This window comes from Pygoscelis adeliae, unplaced genomic scaffold (assembly GCF_000699105.1).
Source record: "Pygoscelis adeliae isolate BGI_AS28 unplaced genomic scaffold, ASM69910v1 Scaffold40, whole genome shotgun sequence".
Classification (NCBI taxonomy): domain Eukaryota; kingdom Metazoa; phylum Chordata; class Aves; order Sphenisciformes; family Spheniscidae; genus Pygoscelis; species Pygoscelis adeliae.
The window spans coordinates 3,055,993-3,066,350 of record NW_008823953.1 but is presented as its reverse complement, the minus strand read 5'-3'; the positions used below and the strand labels follow the sequence as shown (position 1 = coordinate 3,066,350).

Sequence of the window (10,358 nt, the reverse complement as noted above, 5' to 3'; positions counted from 1 at the left end):
GGAGGTGATTCTGCCCCTCTACTCTGCTCTGGTGAGACCCCACCTGGAGTACTGCGTCCAGCTTGGGAGCCCTTAGCATAAGAAAGACATGGACCTGTTGGAGCGGGTCCAGAGGAGGGTCACAGAAACGATCAGGGGGCTGGAACACCTCTCCTGTGAAGAAAGGCTGAGAGAGTTGGGGTTGTTCAGCCTAGAGAAGAGAAGGCTTCGGGGAGACCTCATTGCAGCCTATCAGTACTTAAAAGGGGCTTATAAAAAAGATGGCGACAAACTTTTTAGCAGGGCCTGTTGTGACAGGACAAGGGGGGATGGCTTTAAACTAAAGGGAGGTAGTTAGATATCTATAGACTAGATACAAGGAAGAAATTTTTTGTGCTGAGGATGGTGAAGCACTGGCACAGGTTGCCCAGAGAGGTGGTGGATGCCCCATCCCTGGAAACATTCAAGGTCAGGTTGGATGGGGCTTTGAGCAACCTGATCTAGTTGAAAATGTCCTTGCTTATTGCAGGGGGGCTGGACTAGACGACCTTTAAAGGTCCCTTCCAACCCAAACCATTCTGTGATTCTATGATAGAATCAATGTTATTGGTCCTAGACTGAATGTAAATGACAGTAAAAATTGAAGCAATAGTAAGTGATAATTTATTATCTACTACAAAAACAAAAAAAATCAGAATGCTGAATACTTAATGGTTGACCAAGCCTGAAGGGTTAATAGATTCCTTTAGAGGAAAACTTAAAAAATGGTCCTTTCTGCTCACATCTGAGCACTAGCATTAGTTGAAGTTGCAGAAGGTAAGCATTTGTATTCTTGCTTCAGTTATATTTGAAAATATGTTATCTCTTAAATTCAGTCCCTTTATGAAATTGCTTAGGCTTTTCCAATCCCTTACAGTATCACTGTTAATTCTGTATGTGCCAGGGCAGTGGTGTCAACTGTACGGATTTTCTACATTTACACTTATTGTTAAAAAAGAATCAGTGCAGAAGAATTATAATTTTAGTAACATCTGAGGTTCTAGGGAAAATGCCGTACTACCCTGATAAACAAGATTTAGCTAGAACTATTCAGCTTTGCCATGGGAAGTGATCTACTTTGCAATCCGAATGTTCTTCATGTTGGAAACAACTCGTTACATTACTTCAGCACTCTCTCTCTGCTGTAACAGAACATCCCAAGAGGAGACAGTGATCAGGGATTGAGTTCTTCAGTGTCTTTTAAGACTAATATGTCTGTCATTCTCACATCAACTGCGATCAAAAATACTTGCCAACAGTGCAGTTGGGCCCAATGACCTTCATGGGAGCACAGACTTCCTGCTCCTAGTCCTAAAATCCAAGATATTTGCAGTGAGTGTGTTCCTGTTAAAAGCAAGAAAAGGAGTCTGGAAGCTTGTGACTTGGCAGCAGACGAAAGGCTCCTTCTCCACCCTCAGATCTAAATTTAGAGAATTGGTACAGTGCCCTAATAGCCCACGAAAGGGAACAAGCTCCTTCTGGGAGAACCATCTGAGTCTTAGCAGCAGGTGGAAGTAGCAGGTAACAGTGATTGGAGACACCCTTCTGCAGGAGTCAAAGGCACCCATTTGCTGACCAGACATGCTTTCACAGGAGCTGTGTTGCTTGGCAAGGGCCTGGATCCAGGATGTTGTGGAGAGACTGCTAAGGCTCATCTGGCCCTTGGACTGTTACCTCTTGCTGCCCATCTACGTGGGCACCAGTGACACTGCCAAGGGAAATCTGAAGTAAATCAACACAGACTGCAGAGCTCTTTAGACAAAGACGAGCCTACATGCAAGCCTAGGTAGAGTTTTCCTCAATCCCGCAGATGAGGGGGAAATGCTCAGGTAGGTGCAGACAAAACCTGTGGGTTAACGGCTGGCTATGTAGCTGGTGTCACAAGAAGTGCTTTGGCTTTTATGATCATGGGTTCCTCTGAGGAGTGAGAACTGCTAGTGGCAGACAGGATCCACTTTACAAAGCAAAGAAAGAACATCTTTGCCCACAGGCTGGCCAACCTGATGAGAAGAGTTTTAAACTGGGTTATATTGGAGGGTGGTGATGACAGCTTATAGTTAAGTGAGGGAGCAGCGGTTAGGGGTGATAAGTTCAAGGGGCAGAGGAATGGAGTGAGAGAGCCCTCAGGAAAGATAAAATAAGTCAAAAGAGAATGCATCTCAAGTGCCTGTGCAGAAATGCATGCAGCCTAGGAAACAAACAGGAGGAGCTAGAGCTCCATGTATGGACACAGGACTGTGAAATCATTGGAATGGCTGAGAAGTGGTGGGGTAGCTCATATGGCTGGAGATCTGTGATAGGGAGAAGAGCAGCTCTTTGGGAAACACAGGCAAGGAAGAAAAGGAGACTGGTGGCCCTTTTTGGGAATGAGCAGTTCACAGTAGAAGGGATCCTGTGGGGGGCAGCTCTGAATGTCAAAGCGGCAGGTTCAGTGGTAGGTCACCAAGATGGTTGGGGGCTGGAGCACGTGCCCAGTGAGAAAAGGCTGAGGATACTGGGCTTCTTCAGCCTGGAGAGCAGAAGGCTTTGGGGACTCTTAATAGCCATCTTCCAGAATCTGTGAGGAGGTTATAAAGAAGACGAAGCCAGGCATATGCCTGAGATGCACAGCAGAAGAATGAGAGACAGTGGTCCTAAACTGAAACCAGAGATTCTGGGTAACTATAAGTAAAAATTTCTACTATGAAGGCAATTACATACAGAATAGGTTGCCCAGAGAATCTCCAGCCATGGCAGTGCTTCTAACCTGATTGGAAGGCTGCACTCTGGAGCTCATTGAAGCTCCAGAGGCCACTTTCCACCTAAGTGATTCTGGGACACCTGAGGAGACGCAGGTAGATTGAACAGGGGTATTAGAGGTATTGTACAAGTATCTGTTGAGAAGAATCTGGAATCTCACATTCCAGAATACAGAAGACTATGTGGCCATGTTCAGAAATAGTAGTTCTGTCCACTCTGATCTCTGTTCATGTTTTTGTTACTTTACAAGGGGAGATTTGTTTTAGTGTCTTATATAACCTCTCAGAAAAAGTGCTGAAAGGAGAACCAATTGTTGTCTCTAAATGCACTGAAGGAGTAAATGCCAGGGAGATAAACAGTCTGTTTAAGCTCAAGGCCAATGTTAGAACAAGAGTAAATTGCTTTAAACCAGTGATGGATAAATTTCTATCAGAAATTAGGAAAAAAGTCCCTAATCATTGGTCTGATGAGATTCTGCAACAGCTTTCCAAAAGGGAATAATGGGGAGGAGGGGGACAGTTAGAAACAGAGCTCACTATGTTGATTTTATATTCCCAACTGTATGCCCAAAAAAAGTGAACATAAAACATTCAAAAGTTGCCAACATACGACCTTATGTAGGATTGTGTTTCCAACTGTCCTTCATTTCCTGGTTTTTAAACTTGAAGCCTGGCAGTCGCATTAGTCATTTTGAACCATGTCACATGAGCCGTGGTGGCCTGTGGCCAGCCTTTCAGCAGTGCCGGTTTGCAAGTGGTTAGCATTAGTACCAGCCCCAGCCATAGAGTCTGTTTCACAATTTCGCATTTTATTTACTATATCTGGAAATCTAGGCATCACTTTTGTGTATGCCATAAGAAATCACAGATATCCAAAGGTGGTTTAGCAATTAGGGAAGTTTTGAGAGTGTGAAAGCATATACCTTTTGGCTAGTAATGTTACAAGTACAGAATAAATTTAAGCATATAGCAAAGCAGATTAATGAAATCTAAGCATGTGCTTAAGTACTTCATTGAATCGTGGTCCGAAGATCTGGTGTATAATTCCAAGTTAAGATGTCTGCATTTTCCCATCCACATGCCAGCCAGTGATGCTTCATAGGGAATATCTGCATTTCTGTGGCATCAACATCTGTTTCTGAATGGTTAATTTTCATTAAAAGTTCCCATCCGTTGTTAATTGGATTATGGCCTTCAATTTCAGCAATGTCAGGTACCTGAGCGAGAAGAAGGAGCTACACCCAGAGGGGAATCCTTTTATTCTGATCAAAGAATAAATTATCAGATTGAATAATAATTAGCTTGCAGAATTCTCTACTAGTAACCACAATGTTGGCAATGAAATGTGCCCTTGCGTTATGAGTCTGAGGTCTTCCTACCTCACAGCAACTTAAAGATTTTTAGATATATGCATCTAAAAGCTGCATTGTAGCAGGTTATCTCTCCTTAGGCTCTTAATGATGAGGTCACCTTGTTCAGCCCTTTCTCAGCTATCACGTTCCTTTCGGGGCAGGGAAAAGAGGAAGCCTCTTTGGTAAAAAAGGGTACGTTTTTCTCCTCTTTGTATTCACCAGCAGTTTTTCCTCAGCTGGGGGAGGTATTCAGAGTGAAGTGAGAACAGTTGAAGATCTTCTGTGGCAATGATGCCACAGGCAGAGAGTCTCATTAGCTGCAAGCTTGGTGAATTTCTTTAGGGAGGAGCTGTCTGTCTCCTTTATGTTAGAGGAACATGGGAACTGGGAATAAAATTGATAAGGTATTCACTGTACCCAGGGTATCAGCTATAACTTTAAAGCAATTACAAGAGCACCAAGGGAAGACTCAGTAGGTCTCTGAGGGGCCAGTATGTCTCTGCATGAAGTTCCAGACCCTCCTGTCCATTCAGGATTGCATAGGAGTTATTTCCATGTGTCGTAGGTGTGCAAGCTACTGCATGCAGCTTTAACCCACCCATGCTCACTGGTTCTTGAAATCCCATGGGGAATGTGGAGAGTCCGGTATAGTCCCGTTGTGCAAGATGAGTGGCCACAGGCAGAACTCTTGAACAGTAGCCTGAGTTATCATAAACAAATCCAGCTACTCCGTTGTGCCAGATGATGTGTGCCACAAATGAAGGTGTACTTCAGGACCTGTGCAGTTAAAGGAAGTATCTCACCATCTCTTCTACACATATTTTACCAATTTTCTGTAAGCTCAATGATATCAACTGAATTAATAATGCCATTCAGCCTGTGTCACTTCTTGGTCTTTCATGTGTCTAACTTACCGGATCTCCTTTCTTACCTGTTCACAAGCGATCAGTGATACTGCAGAAGTGTCAGGGCAACATTGAATCTCCATTATAATTTATTAATAGTAATGCCCTTCATGAAAGTGTCTCTTTTTTTTCTCTTTTATACTTAAACCTAGTTCCAGATTACTGTACTAAATACGTTCTGTGCCTCCTTGGGGAGGTATTGTGAAGCTGTTGATATAGAAAACAGGTTTTCCAACAAAAGTCTAGGAAGTTTTTAAGTGCTTCCAGTATGGAAGCATATTGAACTGTCAAATATATCCCTAGAAAACTCTAAGGAGATAAAATACTTAAACATTCCTTTTTTTTATTCCAAGTCACCTGGGAAAGTGACTCAGTTTTAGCTATTTAGTGTAGTCTGTTAAAAGACACTAAATGGTGAGAAATAACTGTCAGCACTATGGTGAGCTGACTGACATTGGTAATACAATTCAAATGTGTAGCTGAGATGTTCGTCCTCCTAATTTATGTTCTTTTGTGGCAAGGACAGCAACGTCCACAAGCATCAGCCTAAGCCATGGTCTTCAGATAATGAAGCGAAGGTAATTGCTCATTTCTGTAGCACTTGGAAACCCATGCATAATGATGTTCACGTCTCTCATCTTGAAAGAACGGTAGGAGCTCATGTTTCTGAGACAGGCTGGGACAACCCCTGCAGTTTAGTGAAACTGACACCCTGTTGGTGTCTCCTCCTGGAAGCCCAGAGGCGTCTCCTGCCAAGAGCCTGCATCCGGTTGCTCCCATGCAAACTTCACTTTCAGCTGGGGGAGTGAGAACAAGATCTTCTCACCTTGAAGTTTGGCAGTGTTTCTCCATGGGTCTCTGGAAATGCAGGGTGATTTTAAGGCCACTGTTCTATAGTGGGACGTATTTTCCCATCTGAGGGATAAAAATCCAATGGTGAGTCAGCTAGAGCTTACCTGAAGATGCTTTCTCTTGACTGATTGTTTTGACAATTCCTACTTTATAGTCATCTTGGAGGGAGGGAAATGGTGATGAAGTAAATCTGAAAATAAGCCTACTATTTAAACATGCTTGATACTGGTCTGTACAGTTTTATAGTAGAGTGTGGTACTGCAGTAGCATGATTTCTTTCCTTCAGATTATATATCTCAAACCAGATTATGTGTATTCTCAAATTTTTTGATCATGAGGGGCAGCTGACATACAAAGTGTTTGGTGGAAATAGTTGTTTTTAGAAGAATCCATAAGATGAGGAATAATAACGTACCTTGCTTTTCATATAGGCTCTGATCGTCCATTAGCGAATCTCAGACTACATCTCATGTCACACTCTTTAGCTAGATCTCAAGGTATATTACTCTTATATTACAGAGAGAGAGAGAGACAAAGGCATGAGGAAGTGAAATGATTTGCCCAGGTACCCAGGGAGTCAGTACCATATTGAAAATTGAATCCAGTTTTCCAGGTTTCTATCTCCAGTGACCTGTCACTGGGACCTTTTGTCCCACTTCTTGGTGCTTGTGACTTGATTAGTAGTGACCTTTAGAGATGATGGAGGTTTTTACTGAAAGCGCTTAATCCTCTCAGAAGAATCACAAAAGCTCACTTTTCTATAGTAGTCGAAAATTCCTTCTAACTTCCTTAGGAGAAATAGTGAAAAAGGTGGATATCTGTAAATTAATTAATCTCAGTTCTTAAGAAGCATGAGAAAAATATCTCATGTGTGAATCTGAGAATGTCATGGCTTAGATTGGCCAAATACATGTATGCCAATTATAACAACAGCTAATTGTTTCTAATGAAGAATATATCCAGGAACCAAAAGAAAAGAAGAGCTTGTCAGGGTGTGGCAGACAATTATTAGAAATCTACATCTTTTAGCTTTCTGCCCCTGTGCATGAGCAGTGAGTGTTGTGCCATCCAATAAAACATTTTTCATCTCATCAGAATATTACAAGTTCTATTTTTGTTGTCATAACAAAAAACGGTTCACAGGAGACATTAGAGGATGGATGTTTGTTCCCTCCTGCCTTTTTTAACGCATTAGAGATGTGTAGGTTAGAAATGCAGAAGGGAAAATGACTATAGCTATAGCTCGTCTTCATAGGCGACTGAGCAGAAGAAAATCCTAGGATATCGCATAACAGACCTTACAGCAAGATTTGTTCTCATTCTGTGAGGTTTCTAGGAAATTCATATATCGTGTGCCAATCCAATGAGCTGTCATGAGCACAGCCTACTCAAGCATAGCAGTATGTTGCTGCTCCTTTAGTATGTAGTCAGATAAACTTTTGTGGTTGGATGGACAGGCACATTTTTCCTCTTTCTTATCTGAACTAATCTCTTAACTGTAGATGTTGTATAAATCCCTAAGCAACTAACTGATTCTTTCCTTTCTCAGAAGAGCTGCTGACCTGTGTTTTTAAAGAGAGGCCAAATTTCTTGAAATTAGTTTAAAAATACAGAATTTGAATGCTCATTCACCACAGTTGTATAGAACCAGCATACATTTCTTCCCCCCCACCCCCAAATTAAGATACTTCACAAATATGTGTCAAATAAAGTATCTGAAGTGCAGTGTTCAGCATGGACAAAGAGACTGAATACACTATGAGAAAATCAGAATCACATCTGTCCTTTTGTAGAGGGAAGGCAGAGGAGGTTTTTAAGTGTTGGGTTAGTTCTGTAATCTAGGCCAAGTTAGGCAATAACTTTGTAAGTGGAGGGAAAACATTTGCACTTAATGCTCTGCAGAAGTGAAATTGGTACAAAGACGCAAAGAGAAGAGAGAGGCAATGCAGATCTTGCAAATTGTGTATGGACTGAAGAGGAGAATGCTACAGACTTTAGACAGGCTAGAGAAGGAGAGGATGCAATAAATGACATGAAGAACTAACGGAGTATGGATATGGTAATGATCCACTGGGATAAAAACATGAAGGGTTTCTTGTCCTATTGTATTGTTTAGGAAAAATGTTAAGAGATGCTCATAATCTGGATTCATGGTAGGTTGAAAAGGAGATTGAAGTGAACTGTAAGGTCACAGCAGAAGTATCTGTTGCAAGTCTCATCTGTGCCTGATCTTCAGAGGATCCAAGTTGTTCCTTGCACTCTAAAGTTGTGGACTTCAGCAGACGCTGCAGTAACTCCTGAGGTGATCACTGGTGTCTCAGCCATCCCAGTTGTTAACTTCAGAGAAATCCTGCCCAACCAGTGTCTGAATGCAGTGGGTTTCCTGTGAAGGTCTGTGACAGTCTCTAGCAGTTGTATGGACACGTTGGGTGCACTTTACATAATGTTACCGCAATTGCTCCTCCCTACGCACACACACTCTCACACTCACATTCACTCTGCTTGTGGTGTTGACTGCTTCCCCAGGCAGTGTTTAGTCATGTAGGGGATAAAATTAGGGGAGGGGGTTCTTCTCTGTTTGATTTACTGGGGAAGAAGGGAGTGATTCTTAGAGATCCGTTGCTTTCTTGTTTGGTTTTGATTTTATGTTAAACCAATGCAAACATTCACCAGTACATTTACAATGCACTACATTCTGGTAAGTTGTCAGTTTGCACAGATCGTGCACCACCCTGTATACAAACTATGCTGGCACTGACTGTTGCTAATCCAGTATTTGAAAAATCACAGTTAATGTATGCTTGTGTGTAGTAAATTATTCCTTAGCACCTAGTATGGGTTACATGGGTAACCTGTGTTCAGAAGAAGGTACTTCTCGTTATATTTGTGTCTCCTTTTCTCATTAGTATAGGCTTTCACTGAGTGAACACTCGTATACGTGCTTATCTTTATTCACTTCCCTAGTCCCAATCAGATTAGTGGAAATACTTGTTTGAGTCATACAGAATAATCTGGGCCTCTCATTGCAAACTGTGGGTGAAGGGAGCAGGACTTTCTCATTAGACCTTCATACATAAGTTGGCTCAAAGGGTGCTCTGGAGACCAGGTACTGTGACAAGTACATGGCTAGTTTGGTAGGTGGAGACATAGCCAGCTGAGGAGACAGCCACAAAAAGACTTGGAAGGGAGTCAGAAGCAGAGGGAGGTATGCTGGTAGGATGAGCGTTTTTCCTACCTGCCCCCTGTTTCTGCATCACAAAGCAATGAGTTTCCCAAATCGGACACAAACAAACTCTACCATTCCCAAGGACAGAAGAGGTCATGCAAGGTACGCCCGTCTTCGGAAAATGGGCTCTAATTGGCAGTAACCAGAGCATTAATATTCATTACCTGCAATTGAGTGGCACTCAAAAAGTCTGACTTCTTTTTTCCATCCTAAGAAATAATCAAAGGAAATAAACAGAATTGCTTCCAGTCTGTTCCTTACAATTGAATGGCCCTGGTCGAAATAAGTGAGGACCAAACAAAGCCAGAGTAAAAGATAGAGCTTCTCGGAAGTAATTTAATCTCTGAGTAGCTGATGTGATTTCTGTGAAGATGTATCACTTAAACATGATATATCATGTAATACATAACGAGGATAGTTTGTTTTAGAGATTGTAGGTCTGTGTGTGTTACTATAAATATACCACAATGATAAAATTAGCCATGTGTGATAAAGTAAGATTCTCTGACTCTAGGACCTTTCCCCTTTCAAAACTCCTCAGATTTTTTTCTGCTGTGTGCATGTGTCCTTACATACCTGGAGAAAATTACATAGTTCTAAAAATTGAGTGTTATCCAATAAAGAACATTTTGCTGAGTTTCATTATAGACCCATAATATGTTCTCAAAAATGGAACATGATTTTTGAAGAAGTTGTTATTAACCATGGTGTTATAACTGTTACGCTCCCAGGAATATGATGGATGGAAAGAATATGCTTATAAGTCATTTGGGAACAGTGTTTTGTGCCACTTTTTTTATTGTTACGGGGAAGAAAAAGCAATATAATGTTATCTATTGGAAATTGCTTGAAGGCTACTCCATTTGAACTGATTGATGTTTCTGCTGCTTAAAAAGGGTGTTTCCATTTTATGATATTAAGACAAATTAGATAAACCCTGAATAAGTGTTTTAAATACTGCTTTCATCTAGACAGAAGTGCAAAGATGGATCTGCTCTTGTAAATTGTAAAGCAACAGTTAAAACACTCTCAGAGTCTTCTCCAAATGTCTACCTGTACATGTTTTTTAAAAGGAAAAATGAATATAACATTTGCTTTACAACAGGAATATCCTAAAGACATCTGTTCTAGAAATATACGCGCAACTTCAGGATTGTGTGTGCTGCCAATTACTTCAGTAGAACTTTAAAAAAGATTTAGTTGTGCAGTGTTTAACACTTTCTGGATATAAGGCATTGCTCGAACTAACAGACATGTATATGCATCA

At 41.3% G+C, this 10,358-nt stretch overlaps 1 protein-coding gene across 1 annotated transcript in view; it reads left to right on the top strand.

Moving 5' to 3' along the window:
• Nucleotides 1–10,358, top strand: part of TPK1 (thiamin pyrophosphokinase 1) — a 261,714-nt gene that overhangs the window by 157,123 nt on the left and 94,233 nt on the right. The window lies entirely within an intron of this gene.